General features: G+C 41.2%; 1 long non-coding RNA gene across 1 annotated transcript in view; it reads right to left on the reverse strand.

Moving 5' to 3' along the window:
* Nucleotides 1–6,575: 6,575 nt before the first annotated feature.
* The window catches only part of LOC122797197, a 112,166-nt gene continuing 101,850 nt past the window's right edge, over nucleotides 6,576–16,891 (reverse strand). Inside the window, exon 2 of the long non-coding RNA XR_006364036.1 lies at nucleotides 6,576–7,904. This is a non-coding gene — a long non-coding RNA (uncharacterized LOC122797197). The remainder of the gene's footprint in view (nucleotides 7,905–16,891) is intronic.

Genomic DNA, 16,891 nt, shown 5'->3' on the forward strand with positions numbered 1-16,891 from the left:
TAAATTATTGTAAATTACCCTGTGTTACATATGTCAGTATGACTAGCTATAATTCTGTATTTTATCACTCTGACTTATGCAAGATGTTTGGGTGTCAAACAGTGTCCTTCTGGCTGACCAAATGTACATTTTTTTTAAAGAGAATTCTGAATGCATGCTATGCCAGAGTCAGGTGATCTAGATGTGATGTCATTGTGTGCCAGGGCTGGGAGAATAAAATCTTCACCGCAGCTATCTACTTTTCAAAGTCTGATATGAGAGAGTAGAATTCTCATAGCAGCTTCTTGTTACTCCTGGAGTGTGGACATACTTCTGCAAGGCAAGATGATGAATTAAACAGTACAACCTTGCTGAGTTGTTTAGATTAGATAGGGACAGTTAAATCTTCAGATAGTCAGGGGAACTACTTCTACTTAGAGGTTTTCTAAAATCAGTGTGAGATGTATCCCACAGTATTATTTCATATTTCCTGTGTGTGGAACTCTGTTGTTCACTGGAATCAGTTACTCAGTATTTACATATTTTAAATCCTTTTAATTATTACACGTTTTTCGACCTCTCATTCTGGTTAGTTATTTCATGAATATGTTTAATAACTTGAGTGTGTTTATGCCTACTATAACACCCAGGCCACTCTGAAATGCCTTACTGCTTGGGTTACATGCTACCATTTGTATCAATATCTATTTTACCCAATTTAACTGAACAACCCTTTTGAAGGGAATTGTGGTATTTGACTGGTGGCAGCCACTACCTTGTAATTTGGCCAAAGAAACACAGCAGGTAAATCTGTGTCAGTCTCTCTCAACAGCGCGTGAATGTATGCGTCAGACACCCAAAACTGGGACACAGTGTTCTGCAGTGGTTAGTGTGGAGACTCATTTGGGGACCTGGAGTGAAGCATATAGTTCAGTCCCAGGTTTGGAACCTGTTCCCGGTGTACTCTTAGGGAAAATAGTGTATGGAGACTCATTTGGGGACCTGGAGTGAAGCATATAATTCAGTCCCAAGTTTGGATCCTGTTCGGTGTACTCTTAGGAAATTGTGTACTTCTATCCCTGCTTTTAGTGACACCCCTTACCAGAGATAGTGACGAGGATCAAGACTCCTTAGTTGCTGTCCCAGGGTAAAGAGGGCTCGTTGGAGATGGTAACAGAGACTACCGCTAATGTACAAGGAAAGGAAGCAAGCAAAAAACAAAAAAAAAAACAACAGTAAGAAGATTACATTAAATAGTGTAGGAAGGGTAAGAGAGGGCTATTATACAAAAAGATAATGGAAAAAATGTACTAGGTCTACCTTTTTAGTCACAAATACTACAAAATCATGAGAGCCAACTGCAACCACGTCCATATGCGAAGTCAGTAAATGAGATCTGAAGTATGGTAGGGGACTAATACATTATGGGTAGGAGGGGAGCCAGAGAGCTTTTCGTGAGCTGGAAAAAATGGCTGAGTCAGATATGAGGGTCAGATCCAAACCCAATAGTTGAGGGATGAATGAACATGACAACATCAAATCAAATATAGAAGATAAAAATAGAAAAACAAGGAAGGGTTTCTAATGTAGTACTTGGCTTTTACTGGCAGTGGAAATCTGAATCCTTTTCAATGGCTGACACACTGACAAAACTATGACAATGCCACACTGACAATACTATGACAGTTTACTTCCCAGACTAGCAGCAAGAAATGTTGGATGATTCTAGCCCCCAAACACCTAATATCTTTGGCATTCTGGCTGGATGAATGGTATCCTTGGCAGGATACATTCCATTTGTCAGCATTACTGCAAAGGTGATCTAAGAATAATTAGCAAGAAATGATGCCTGGATGGCAGGATATCACTTTCAGGGATGCACCTACCTCACCAGAGTGAGACAGAGAAGACTGCATCAGGTCTGACACAGGCATCAGGCCGAGCTTCAAAAGGTGTACTCAAGCACTCATTAGAATGGACCATCAGACTTCAGTTTCATATCCAGGATGTTAAAGCACTCTAGGAGACTCACCTCGTGTCTGAAGCCAATGGACCCTAAGGGGGTGGGGTGGGGGGGGGTCTTCTGCTCTGAGTGCTGACATTGAACTAATGCTGGGGGGGAATGAAAGAGCAGCTCCATGGAAACAGGCTGGTTGAGAGCATGTCCAGCCATTTAACTGGGAGGGCTTTCATGGTTGTTGACATCAGCGCAGCTCTCCTGGGCCTCTCATCACCTACTGAAGTGAAGAAAGGGCATGAATTGAGCACTAGCAAGTCAAACATGAGGCTGTGAACTGCTGGCCAGAAGGCAATGTCATGGACAGACTTGCATCCAAAGAGGACTGGACAGTGCTTGTGCTCCATTTTCTTCATCTTTTCAAGGTGCTTTGGCATACATTTGGCAAGCCACAAGAGACCCTCTTTCTCTGCTCCCCTCACTAAGCACTCTCAACTAACACAATTCTGAGCTGCAAGACAGATTTCTTTTGTTTGCATCCTCTGAAGATCTGATTAAAACACTGGCACATAAGCAGTACTTCATGTCATGCTCTCATCTGAAGCAATAAAATTGTGCCACTGAATGCCTGGGATCAAGATATTGAGAAAACATGAACACTTGGAAAACTTATCTGCTTCACAGATTGAATGCATGAGCTTGCCCAAGGTGATTACCATCATCAAACTCTAAACTGTGCAAATGACAAAAAAAAAAAAATGGCAAGCTCAAGGGTTAAACATGCATATCTACTGAGAAATGTGACATATTAACATGTGCCTATGATGACAGCAATGCACACCAGATCAACAGCTTCTGAAAAAGAAGAGGGAGAAGGATAAACTGAACTGTAAAGGGGGTGACAGAGAAAAAAAGGGTCAATTTTGTAAATTATTGTAAATTACCCTGTGTTACATGTATGTCAGTATGACTAGCTATAATTCTGTATTTTATCCTCTGATTTATGCAAGATGTTTGGGTGTCAAACAGTGTCCTTCTGGCTGACCAAATGTACATTTTTTTTAAAGAGAATTCTGAATGCATGCTATGCCAGAGTCAGGTGATCTAGATGTGATGTCATTGTGTGCCAGGGCTGGGAGAATAAAATCTTCACCGCAGCTATCTACTTTTCAAAGTCTGATATGAGAGAGTAGAATTCTCATAGCAGCTTCTTGTTACTCCTGGAGTGTGGACATACTTCTGCAAGGCAAGATGATGAATTAAACAGTACAACCTTGCTGAGTTGTTTAGATTAGATAGGGACAGTTAAATCTTCAGATAGTCAGGGGAACTACTTCTACTTAGAGGTTTTCTAAAATCAGTGTGAGATGTATCCCACAGTATTATTTCATATTTCCTGTGTGTGGAACTCTGTTGTTCACTGGAATCAGTTACTCAGTATTTACATATTTTAAATCCTTTTAATTATTACACGTTTTTCGACCTCTCATTCTGGTTAGTTATTTCATGAATATGTTTAATAACTTGGTGTGTTTATGCCTACTATAACACCCAGGCCACTCTGAAATGCCTTACTGCTTGGGTTACATGCTACCATTTGTATCAATATCTATTTTACCCAATTTAACTGAACAACCCTTTTGAAGGGAATTGTGGTATTTGACTGGTGGCAGCCACTACCTTGTAATTTGGCCAAAGAAACACAGCAGGTAAATCTGTGTCAGTCTCTCTCAACAGCGCGTGAATGTATGCGTCAGACACCCAAAACTGGGACACAGTGTTCTGCAGTGGTTAGTGTGGAGACTCATTTGGGGACCTGGAGTGAAGCATATAGTTCAGTCCCAGGTTTGGAACCTGTTCCCGGTGTACTCTTAGGGAAAATAGTGTATGGAGACTCATTTGGGGACCTGGAGTGAAGCATATAATTCAGTCCCAAGTTTGGATCCTGTTCCCGGTGTACTCTTAGGGGAAATTGTGTACTTCTATCCCTGCTTTTAGTGACACCCCTTACCAGAGATAGTGACGAGGATCAAGACTCCTTAGTTGCTGTCCCAGGGTAAAGAGGGCTCGTTGGAGATGGTAACAGAGACTACCGCTAATGTACAAGGAAAGGAAGCAAGCAAAAAACAAAAAAAAAAACAACAGTAAGAAGATTACATTAAATAGTGTAGGAAGGGTAAGAGAGGGCTATTATACAAAAAGATAATGGAAAAAATGTACTAGGTCTACCTTTTTAGTCACAAATACTACAAAATCATGAGAGCCAACTGCAACCACGTCCATATGCGAAGTCAGTAAATGAGATCTGAAGTATGGTAGGGGACTAATACATTATGGGTAGGAGGGGAGCCAGAGAGCTTTTCGTGAGCTGGAAAAAATGGCTGAGTCAGATATGAGGGTCAGATCCAAACCCAATAGTTGAGGGATGAATGAACATGACAACATCAAATCAAATATAGAAGATAAAAATAGAAAAACAAGGAAGGGTTTCTAATGTAGTACTTGGCTTTTACTGGCAGTGGAAATCTGAATCCTTTTCAATGGCTGACACACTGACAAAACTATGACAATGCCACACTGACAATACTATGACAGTTTACTTCCCAGACTAGCAGCAAGAAATGTTGGATGATTCTAGCCCCCAAACACCTAATATCTTTGGCATTCTGGCTGGATGAATGGTATCCTTGGCAGGATACATTCCATTTGTCAGCATTACTGCAAAGGTGATCTAAGAATAATTAGCAAGAAATGATGCCTGGATGGCAGGATATCACTTTCAGGGATGCACCTACCTCACCAGAGTGAGACAGAGAAGACTGCATCAGGTCTGACACAGGCATCAGGCCGAGCTTCAAAAGGTGTACTCAAGCACTCATTAGAATGGACCATCAGACTTCAGTTTCATATCCAGGATGTTAAAGCACTCTAGGAGACTCACCTCGTGTCTGAAGCCAATGGACCCTAAGGGGTGGGGTGGGGGTCTTCTGCTCTGAGTGCTGACATTGAACTAATGCTGGGGAATGAAAGAGCAGCTCCATGGAAACAGGCTGGTTGAGAGCATGTCCAGCCATTTAACTGGGAGGGCTTTCATGGTTGTTGACATCAGCGCAGCTCTCCTGGGCCTCTCATCACCTACTGAAGTGAAGAAAGGGCATGAATTGAGCACTAGCAAGTCAAACATGAGGCTGTGAACTGCTGGCCAGAAGGCAATGTCATGGACAGACTTGCATCAAAGAGGACTGGACAGTGCTTGTGCTCCATTTTCTTCATCTTTCAAGGTGCTTTGGCATACATTTGGCAAGCCACAAGAGACCCTCTTTCTCTGCTCCCCTCACTAAGCACTCTCAACTAACACAATTCTGAGCTGCAAGACAGATTTCTTTTGTTTGCATCCTCTGAAGATCTGATTAAAACACTGGCACATAAGCAGTACTTCATGTCATGCTCTCATCTGAAGCAATAAAATTGTGCCACTGAATGCCTGGGATCAAGATATTGAGAAAACATGAACACTTGGAAAACTTATCTGCTTCACAGATTGAATGCATGAGCTTGCCCAAGGTGATTACCATCATCAAACTCTAAACTGTGCAAATGACAAAAAAAAAAAAAAAAAAAAAAAAAAAAAAAAAATGGCAAGCTCAAGGGTTAAACATGCATATCTACTGAGAAATGTGACATATTAACATGTGCCTATGATGACAGCAATCGCACACCAGATCAACAGCTTCTGAAAAAAGAAGAGGGAGAAGGATAAACTGAACTGTAGATGCAGAGAGGAAAGGCACTGATGCTAGATCAGAAAACTTTTCTCCATCTTGATTTCTTTACAGAAGTTAGTCTTCAAATGTGTTCTGAAAAAGATACTTGGAAGCCAGATCAAAGGCTTTGGTACCACAAACTCTGGCACCTGGAAGTACAGGCATTGCTCAGATACCAGTCTCCTACACTTACATCAGTTATTAACTTCTGAGGGGAACCATTTGCAATTTACAACAGTATAATCTCTACAGCTGCTGAGAAATGCTCTGTAAAACTAACCACCTTGAATACATGTACGGCTGCCTGGGGAATGCAGTACAGATTTTTGCCTATGCAAGACTGGATAAATATACTACAAACTTTACAGACAGATAGTACTGACTTGTGTCACAAACTGTACCTCCAGAAGAACATCAGACTGGACGACTGATGCTATTGTTTCTATTACTGTTAATGATGAACTGCACAACATTCCGATGCGTGCAAATGCTGAACTCCAGTATTCTGCAGACACCTAACATGTTTAAACAGTTCGGTACAGGTTTTATACCAGTTTACAGCCAGGAACATCGATCGATGGTCCAGCTAAACCCGTTTGCCTATCAAATTATAACGTGATTAACACTTCTTGTACAACTCCTCTGGAAATAAGACAGTTCTCAACAAAAACTGTTGTCTGTTAACCACACAGAAAAAGACTGCACAAGAAGATACATCAGTATACATACATGATGAAAATGATGATACCAATGTTAACTGCTGTCTGGTAAAACCGCATGAATGGGCAGTTTACTTCATAATACAAATGCTATCAAAAATGTCAAAACCCCAAACAACTGATCAATTAACTTCTTAAAAAAAGCCCAGATAAAAATGATTTTAATAAATCATTTATTAAAATTTCATCAGTTTAAATGTTTTAAGAACACATTTAAAACACACGGTCTTGATGCAATATTTTAAGGAAAGTAAAAGTCCTTTATTGTATGTGCAACTACATCCAAATTCAGAAGCAATTATTCTACCCACTTTTAAACAGATGTATATACTGTAAACCAGTGGGGGTAAAATGGCAAATTAATGTCAAGAAAATATCGTAACCATGTATCTTATAACTTGTGCTCATTTGGGCTGTAGACCATATGTATTTTTCGTACCCCCATCTTCCCCCTCCTTTTATCACACTAGCATATGCAAGTTTGAAACACTGCAGTATTTTTACAGATTAAAAAGAAATGTTGACTTCTTCCTTTAGTGCAAATGCGTTCTATTACACAAGTGTTTACTACCTGTGAGTAATATAAAAATTGGCAAGACAATGATTTGAAATAAAAGGGGACAGAGAATGCAAGTTTTTACTATACAACCTGGCTGGAATTTGCCTCTTCGGCAACATAACTCAAACTGGTCATTAACTTGAGAACTGGAAGGCTATTTCTTCAACAGGTAAAAAAAAAAAAAAAATAAGCTGAAATTACAGTGCAGAGGTAGTCCTTAACAGGTTTATAATTTCACAAGAACAAAAAGATAAGTACAGTATAAAATGATCAGAAAAATGTTACATATAAACAGCTTAGCAAAATTTAAAACTGTAATGCAGAAATTTAATAAATAAATACTGTGATAAATGCAGAGCCCAGAAACACTACTGGAGAATATAAAGTCCCTATTTTATCACTAGTGACTCAAAGTCATACAAAAAGCCCCCAAAATACTAATAGCTCAGTAACTCTGATCTAAACAGGGAAAACATTAGCAAAGCTCGGGCTGTGTTCAGTCACTGTGAAATGGGAGGTTGTTGGTCAGAAGACAACAATGAATAGATATCAACGAAAAGCTGTAATTACTATACATACTGTTAAACAGTATTTACAGTCTTACCTTGCTGACACACAAATGCTCTGCTTACAGAAATATTTTGCAACTCAAGGTAACACAAAACAGTAGTATTCCAAGAATGCTAAACTCCTAATGTTCTTGTGAAAGCTTTACATATTACACAGCAACGCAATATCAAAACATGAAACTCGTGGCTGGTTCTTTCTAGAAAGTTCCTAAGGCTTTGGAGGAATGCAGTTTAAGGAATCTGTCACTGATCATGGGGAAGCAGTAGCTGGTGGTGCTGGTGGCGGTGGCGGTACAGGTGGTGGAGTCGCACCTTCAGGTGGCTGTTGAGGAGGGGGAGCAGCAGCTGCAGTAGCATCTGAAAAAATAAATTACAGATATTAAGCTATTTTACAAAGAAGAAAACATGCAAATGTGTTGGGATCAACGCTCATAAACTACAGAACTAAGCAAATGACTAAAAATGCATCTATTAAATTTGCATTATGATTAATTTGCATCTCAGATACACTGTGAACAAAACTGTTAAGCTTCACAGTATTTGTCAGCTCTCATCAATTTCCATCTCTCTTGTTCAGCTCTGACATATATTTGCAAATAACTTTCTGTTGGCAATCTGCTCTGGCTAGTGGTAGTATCTATTTACTATCAGTGTTAACCTCCTGCCCACCTGACTAACTGTGGCTACTATAGCTCCTTTCTATGGCTCTGATTTTATAATTTCAAATGGCTTCCGCAGATACTCAAATTTCCTCTGCAAAATGTATGGTCTCCAATTCAGACCGGCAAGTAGCTTGCACGCTGTCAACATTGCTCTGTAAATTCTTCAGTCTTCCTTTTCACATTAACATTCAGTCTGATCCATTCCAGCAAAAAAAGCCTTCACAGTAACTTATTTTAAGACATTTCACTTGTGCTGCTTAAGCTGGACTTTCAGGGTGACGCATTTATTTGCATCCGTTTATCTTCTCATCTTCCTCACCTTCTGTGGAGGATGTAGAGCAAGATGGTGAGACTGATTTAATTTCACAGCTAATAGTACCTGCTACACTTGCCAACCGTTGGTACTTACACATACTGCCTTGACTCAAAGTCCCTTGGAGGGAATGCATGCAGACTGCTGTCTTGTATTTTCACTAGCAATCTCAATGTCATCCAAAGGGTTATGCATGGCATTCTAATAATCTCTGAAAAATCAAGAGCAGTAACACTGCAACTTAAAGGGCAAAGGTGTGAAAACAAGGCACTCTGTGGAAAGTAGTGATTCTTCAGCTAATCAAAAATCTTTTTATCTATTTACAAAGTCCCCATACAGTTTCCCCATTTCCTGATTTTCAGTTCGTTATAGTCTTGACTGTCTCTCTTACCAGTGCTAAGAGTAACCTTTACATATTTCACTTCATTGGCTTTTTTGTATTTTTAAAAACAAATTTGTCATCCTTGTATATCTATTTTCAAACTGTATTTGTACGTTTTTTACTCCTTGTATGTTGCTCTGCACACGTCCCAGACTGTGCCGGAAAAAGGGTCCTTGGATAACTGCAGCTTCCTGGTTAAAAGAAAGAAGACAGTGAGGTATGCTCCTCATGACAACTGGGAACTAATTAGCAACAAGGGTATGCCAAAGTTTCCCTTTTGCAAGGACATATACTGCTGACAGACTTAAGTGGAAGGATGCTCCAGCAGATATAAGGAGATACTTTCAATGAACTGCTGTCCTGACAAAGCTGGACACCTGCTGTAGAAAAAAAATAACATTCAATTACACGAGACACAAGCCCTCACAACCAACACATGCAAGAACGTCTGCAAAGTAAAAGTAAAACTTGGAAACTGATGCTCAATACTGCTCCTTCCTCAGTTCTACTTTTCAGCGAAGAGATCCTTCAATAGGGAAAGTAATAAGGCTTATTCACAATGGAAACCAACATTTTACCTGACATAAGGGAAATCTACTGATTAAGGAAAAGCCACCCTGGGAGTTTGCAAAAATTTTTTTTTCAGTTTTCTAAATTCCTATCAAGAGAATGAACATGCCGACTATAAAAGCTAGGTCGCTACTGCTTTTTGTTTTTAAACAAGTTTATTAAATTATCACTTAAGATGTATGCACACATTGAAAGAAAAGGAGAACAAACTATATTAAAATTTGTCACATTCATGTATTTTTTATTTATTTACTTATTTAACATTTGTTTACCGGGAAAGTCAAAATTGGAACAAACCCAATTTTCTGCGGAGGCCCAGGAAAAACTCTCCAGACATATTACATATAGGTTTAGGTTCATGGGCAGTTAAGCAGGCTTTTAATGTGTGACAATCTTAAGACGTCTAGCCTTGCATTCCAATGGCAGTTTCCAGCCCTTTTATTTTACTTAAGAATAACCCAGAGATGAGCCAAACAATGATACATTGGAACATTCACAGGTTTCCCTTATCTTTGAGAGACAGGGGTGCATTTGCAGTCTTCCAACCATTCCTTCAAATTATATTTGAATAGAGTAAGAGAAGTACTTTGCTTTATGTGGAGCTTTCTTTCTTTTTTTAAACCATTATTCACTCACCTATGCTCAATTCCTGCCTTCCCTTAAGCATTATTCTGCATGCACAGTTTCCACATATTCCATTTTTGCAATCAATATGCTCCTTCCCTTTTCTAAAGATCCCAATTCTAGCTTGCATTTCCTTTACAATATTCAGCACTTTGGTTACATATGGTTTACATTTTGATTCCAACTTTCTAGTAAATGCTTTTTTGGTACCCAACAGCATTAAACTTTAGGCCTTACTACGTAGAGGCAATATAGATCCTGTGTCCCAGCTCAAAGGAAGAACTTAAATGTTACAGCAATTTGTAAGGCATGGGCTACATTTTCAAGCAAACAATTAACTGACTTTATGATGGAATTTTAAAAACATACAATAAAGAGAATTTTATTTTGTGTATCCATTTTTTTAGGCATTTATATCTGTCTTCTACAGTGTCCGTTCTTGGATTTTATTTACATGCACTGATTTCCTGGTTTGAGAAATCTGTAGACCTTTGCTTTGGGAGCACCCTGAGACTGTCTGTATATCTACGTAAGAGCTTGAAGTACTCCTGATCCAAGGAAAAGCTTTTAACACTTGAGGTTCAGATTTTACTTGATTTTCACTGACTATATTACTTCCTTGACTGACAAATACAAAACAGTGTAGTCTGGCCTTTCAACAACCGTTGGGCTACATGCCAGCAAACAAGTATATGGCTCCCTGCTGGAGTTTAAAAAAAAAAAAAGTTATGTACTTACCATAGCGTTCCATCTGTGTTGTCCATTTTCATTTTTCCTCAACTGATGGGTTCGGATCTGAGCCCTCGAATCTGACTCGGCTGTTGTAAAAGCTTGTGGAAACCTTGAACTCTCGAGCTTCTTCCTTACCCAGAATGCACCAACCTTATTACCTCAGATCTTGTTTGCAGACTATAGCAAAAGAACACACACGACGCCTATGGAAAAAAATCTTAAAACAGTATTGTAGTAGATAAGGGAAGCACAAAGCTACATCTGGAGCCACAGAATGTAAGGGAAAGACCTCAAACTTGCTCTATCCACTAGCTCTTCCAGAAAATATTGGTTAGGGATTGGTGAGCAGGGAGTTGAGGAAGAATGAAAATGGACAACACAGATGGAATGTTATGGTAAATACATAACTTCTTTACCCTCAACTGAGGGGACAAAGTCTCCAGCTACTGGAATCCCACAGGTGCCTCAAGGAAGGATATTCCTAAGCACCAATGAGCCAAACAATGCCCTACTTCTAGAAAATAAGTCCAGTTTGTAATGAGAGATGAAGGTGTGAGGTGAAGCCCAAGTTGCTGCTGCACAAGTGTCATCCATGGAGGCTCTTGAATGAAAGTCTGAGGAAGCTGCTAGCAATCTTGAGTGAGCGTGCAATTGCTTAGTTAATGGCAAATTCAACTTGTGTATGAAAGAAATGCAATTACTAAGCCACTTGGTTAGGGAAACTCTAGACACTGGCTTGCCCAATTTCCTTTCAGAAAAGGAAACAACTGATCTGAATTTCTGCAGTCTTTTGTTCTGTGTAAACAGAAACGCAATTGCCTATGCACATCTAGTGAATGCAACAAATATTCGCTCTTGTTTGTATAACTTCGGGGAAAAATGGTAGACTGGTTAATGGTGGAGTCTGATACTACCCTGGGCAAAAAGGATGCATTCATTTGCAATGTAACTCTATCCTTATGAAAAATTACGTATGGAGGTTTTCTGAAATTCATCTGGCAGAGGTAATGGCCACCACAAACAATGTCTTATAAGATAGAAACTTTAGATTGCAAGTATTTGCAGGTTTAAAGGGCAGAAGGACCAAAGCTTGCAGTACCAGAGTTAATTCCCATGGTGGAGTAGGAGCTTTAAATGGGGGTTTCAACAGACATGTTCCTCATAGAAAGGTCTTACAAAGTTTATGTGAAGCAAGGAAAGAGCTATCAAGACCAAGGTGGAAACTGGCAATCGCTGCTTTACTGTGGAAGAACTGGTCCCTTGATCAAAAAGGAATTAGAAGAAGTCCAAGACAGTGTGAACTGTTGCAGAAAAGGGGTCCACATCATTTTGAAGTGCCCAGTGCGCAAAAATCTTTTCCATTTACTAGCATAAATTTTACTTGCAGATGGTTTGAGGGAAGATAATAGAAATCAGCAAACGGGAATACAGCATAGGTTGTCTGGCTATTACTGGAAATGGAGAAACTAAGCTGTCAGCTTGAACTTTGGAAGGTCTGGATGAATCACTTCTGTCGGGTGAGACAGCAGGTCTGGAGCTGGACCCAGAATCCAGTGTTGATGGATTAAACGAGCCCAGAGGAAGGGGAGCCAAATTTGTTGAGGCCAAAAGGGTGCAATGAGAATGACCTTGCTCTTCAACCTGCCAGCTCTCTGAAGGAACTTTGATATCAGAGGGATCGGTGGGTATGCATACAGTAACATGGGGGGGGGGGGCAATCATGGAGAAGAGCATCCCTCAGTATCTCCCCCCTGTGGGAGGGGATGAGGGCAAAGTAGCTGCTACATGTTTAGGGGAGATGCAAAAAGATTGTAGCAAAGCTGACCCCACTTGCAGAAAATCATTGCCAATACTTTCTGGTTGAGACACTATTTGTGAGGTAACAGAATTCACCTGCTCAGTTTGTCTGTTAGCCCACTGGTCTTCCCTAGAATGTGCATTGCTAAGAGAAAGCAGTTGGAAGACATTCTCCACTACCACACCCTTAGTGCTTCTCAACATAGGGGGTATGATTTGGTTCCTCCTCCTCTGCTACTGTAGCAAACCAATGACATATTGTCTGTCTGAACTGCAATCATTCCCAATGGGAGAGCATCCTGAAAGGCTTGCAACTCTAAAAGCACTGCTCTCAACTCCAGAATGTTGATATGTAAATTGGCCTCTTCGGGGGACCACATGCCTTGGACTCTCTTTACCAGGTAATGCCCCCCACCCCTACCTCAGCTGGGAAGCATCAGTGGTCATGATGGCCCTGGGCTGAGAAGGGCCAAATAAACAGCCCTGAAGTAGTAGTTCCGACTGGGTCCACCACATCAGATCTTATTTGCACAGTTGGTGATTCATATTGGAGTGGATAAAGGTAGCTAAAGTATCTACCACTGAGATGCCAACATCCACTGAAGAATCTTCGTGTGAAATCTGGTCAGTGAACAAGGGCTATTCCTGCCACCATCACACGCGTTTGTAGGACCAGGCATGCTGAGACTGTGGTACTGCAAAGTATCTTACTGACTTGTGATCTTAAGGTTTGAACTCTGGAAAGAGGAAGAGAGGGTAGCACTCCTATGAACTCTAGAGTTTGAGATGGTTGAAAATGTGATTTTTCTAAATTTGTGGTTATTCCTAACTGTGCACAAATCTGGATTACTTTTTCTCTTGTCATGATAAATTGATGCCTGGTCAGGGGAGAGATAAGCCAGTTGTGTAAGTATGGAAAAAACAGGAATCCATGCAGTCTCAAGTGAGCTACTACCACTGCCACACATTTGGTGAACACCCTGAGGGCTGTGGTAAGACAAAAGGGCAGTACTCTGAACTGGTAATGACTGGCTCCTACCTGGAAGCATAATAATTTCCTGGATCATCTATTAATTTGTATACGATAGTATGCATCCTGTAGATACATGGAGCACATCCAGTCACATTTTTCCAGAAATGGAAGAATGGACTGAACTGTGACCACCCGACTGAACTGTGACCACCCAGAACTTTGTCTTCCAAACAAAGTTGTTTAGACTGGTGAGATCCAGAAATGGTCTCCAGCCCCATTTTCTTTGGCACAAAAAAGAATCTTTAGTAAGCTCCGGATCCTTTCTGGTCTGGGGAGGGGAACACTTGGATGACTCTCTTGTTTAGCAGCTTTTGTATTTGAATGTCTGCTTGTTTCCATCTGACTGGGTGGAACATTGGATTTTCCTGGAATTTAGAGGAAGTAGGGAAAAGGGAATTATATATCCTCTGGATACAATCTTCTGCACCCAAATATCTTTTGTTATTTCTAGCCAGGATCTCCAGTCAAAGGACAAATGACCTCCGATTGCCTCCAAAGGGAGACAATCAGGCCTCCTTTCAGTAGCACTGGAAGGGTTTGCCAAAGAAAGATTCTCTGGACCCTTAATGATGCGGGCCCCCTCTGGAGTGAGGGCAGCACCTACCATTTGAACTTCTTCATCTGCCTCTGGGGGAAGATCCTCCACGTGTGTCCTGGAAAGATCTGTGATTTCTTGAACCACATCTTTTCACCACCTCGATTCCTCGAATCTCGGGGGGGGGGGGCATAACCCATGGCAGAAAGGGTCTTTGCGTCCTTCTCACACCTGAACATACCTTTTACTTTGGGGCCAAAAAGAGAGGTGCTGTCAAAAGGAGCATTAATGAACGTAAATTTAAAAGTACCTACAAAATCACAAAAATGCATCCAGGAGTGTCTCCTAATGGCTACGTCTGAACCCACTGCCCTTGAGGTTCCTTCTGCCACATTAGAAATAAGCTTCATGGATGAGTTGGAACTCAATTGCAGGGTCACCAGCTGAGAAGTGACAAACTTTAGCCTCCTCAGACACTGTTCCTGTGAGGGTACCTGAAAGTTACTTACCAGATCCCTCTGAAATCTAGTAAAATGTACCAAATAATTCAGAGAAGCATAGACACACTTCCGAAATCTGTCCTTTGTCCGTGACTCCATGTTAGGGGATGAACAGAGGTACTTTCGTCAACAAGTTCCTTTAAGGTGCCCGCCATTGCCACGACCATGGCATCAACAGGGGGACCTCTTGACCAAAACTGTTTAGTTTGTGGGGGGAGGGGGGGGGTGGATCATAATCTTATCTGGCTTCCTGGGAATGGGCTCAATGGTGTAAGGTTTCTTCCATGCCCTCTGCAAGACCAATTCCAGGAGCTCGTCAGTGGGACGGGTCAACCAAGAAGTAGATGGGCCAGTACCAAAAGCCGCCAGTAACACAGATTCCTCTGATGAACTGTTGCTGGGCTTCTAGCCACCTCTCTGTTTCAGGATCTCAAGGATGTCTCAGAGTGAGACATCATCAGGAGGTGACCATGGGGACTCCTAGCCCTCATCAAAATCTGTGTCCTCTGTGACTGATTCAGGGGACTATAAGTGCTTCCTCACGCATGTCCTCTTCTTAGGGACCTCTTCGGTAGGATACACTGGAGAGGTATCAGAACAGGAGGGAATACCCTGGTGGGAAACCTTGGGTTTGGTATCGGCTGCCCCTGTAGAGAGGATAGTTGAGACTCAAGACATAGAGGCAGAACAGAAGTAGACATAGGATCCAGTGGGGGAGGCAGCGCCTGGGTCTGGGGTGCAGACAGAGCTCTCTCCAAAACTCTAAAGGCAGACCGTCCTGCAGAGGGATAAAGACCCAGATCAGAGAGGCCAAGCCTCTGATCCATAGTCCTGCCCTGCCCTTAGGACAGCTACCCTGAGGCCAAAGTCAGAGCCATACTGACCATCACTGAGGCTCCAAGATGCAGAGATGGCTATGAAACCCTTGGAGTCAACTGCAGCACCTCAGAACTGACAGGGTAGACTCGACTCAGAGAGCTCTCTGGATCAGACTGAAGAGCTCAGAGCAAGTCTCAAGTTTGAAGATACAAAAATCCTCTGATCTAAAGTAGGGCTCTGAAACCTGGATAATGGAAATAGTTGTGGATGTATGGGCTTTCTGACCTGATTGGGTAGGAGCCGAGAAAAAGGCAGGCTGGCTCTGCACCGACAGGATATTTCTAACTAGCCTCTCTACATCTTCTTCAGTGAGACTTCGAGGATTGGGTGGATAGAGCAGACAGAGATTTTGGCCTTTCCAAAAATAGAGAAGGCACACTTAATGGAACTGGCTCCAATGAAGGTGAGTACCTTGTTCTAGGCAGAGTCAGTAAGGTCGATTCTTGATATGTGATACGAGGTCTTCAGATCTGACTAAACTTTACTTTTCAGTAACTTCGGGTCCGAAGAAACCATTGGATCCAAGGATTTAACTTTTGTCATGTCCGAAGTATGGGCTGGATCCAAGAATTTTGTTTTCTTCTTCATAGAATCCAATAGAACTGTAGGATCCGAAGGAGCTCTTTTTATAGATTTTTCCAAGAACCTGAAGGATGTAGAAGAGGTGCTTGGAGAAGCACGAGACATCTTTTTTTGTTTTTTCACTGGATGCTCCAGAGATAGCTTTCATCAAAAGTTGAAGGCAAAAGACTTTTAAAATAAGATTATTTCTATGATCTACCAATGCTCTAGGGTTGAAAGCGTGGCAGACCGTACAAATCTCCTGGAGGTGGAGAGGGTCTAAGCAAAAAAAGTGTGAGAGTCAGAAACTGGTATCTTCTGACCACATTTTCCACATTTCTTGAACCGGGCTCTTTTCCTTGTCGGCCATAACAAAAAACAACCAACCACAAACAAAGGTAACAGTTTCAAGATAAGAATTACAAAGTTTTTTTTTGAAAGAGAAAGAAAGGGGAAGAAAGTACCAACAATGGCTCGGAAGACTACGATAAATTCATAGAAAGGGTAAAAAACTTTCTTACACTGTGAAGGACAACAATGAGGAAGAGAAAAGGCAAACACTACTAAAAACTCCTGCTGTCCACCAAGGCAGTAAAACTTAATAGTAAAATCAAAACTTTAATGAAAAGAAAATAACATAAAATAAGCAGTCCTCAGTCTTCCGATAAGCACTTTCGGCAAATAAGCCTTCCTCAGATTGTATAAAAAGGACTGTTCAGCTTTTGTATTTATGAGGCATCACAGCCATTCCACATT

This window comes from Protopterus annectens, chromosome 3.part0 (assembly GCF_019279795.1).
Source record: "Protopterus annectens isolate FY-2018-M chromosome 3.part0, PAN1.0, whole genome shotgun sequence".
NCBI lineage: Eukaryota > Metazoa > Chordata > Ceratodontiformes > Protopteridae > Protopterus > Protopterus annectens.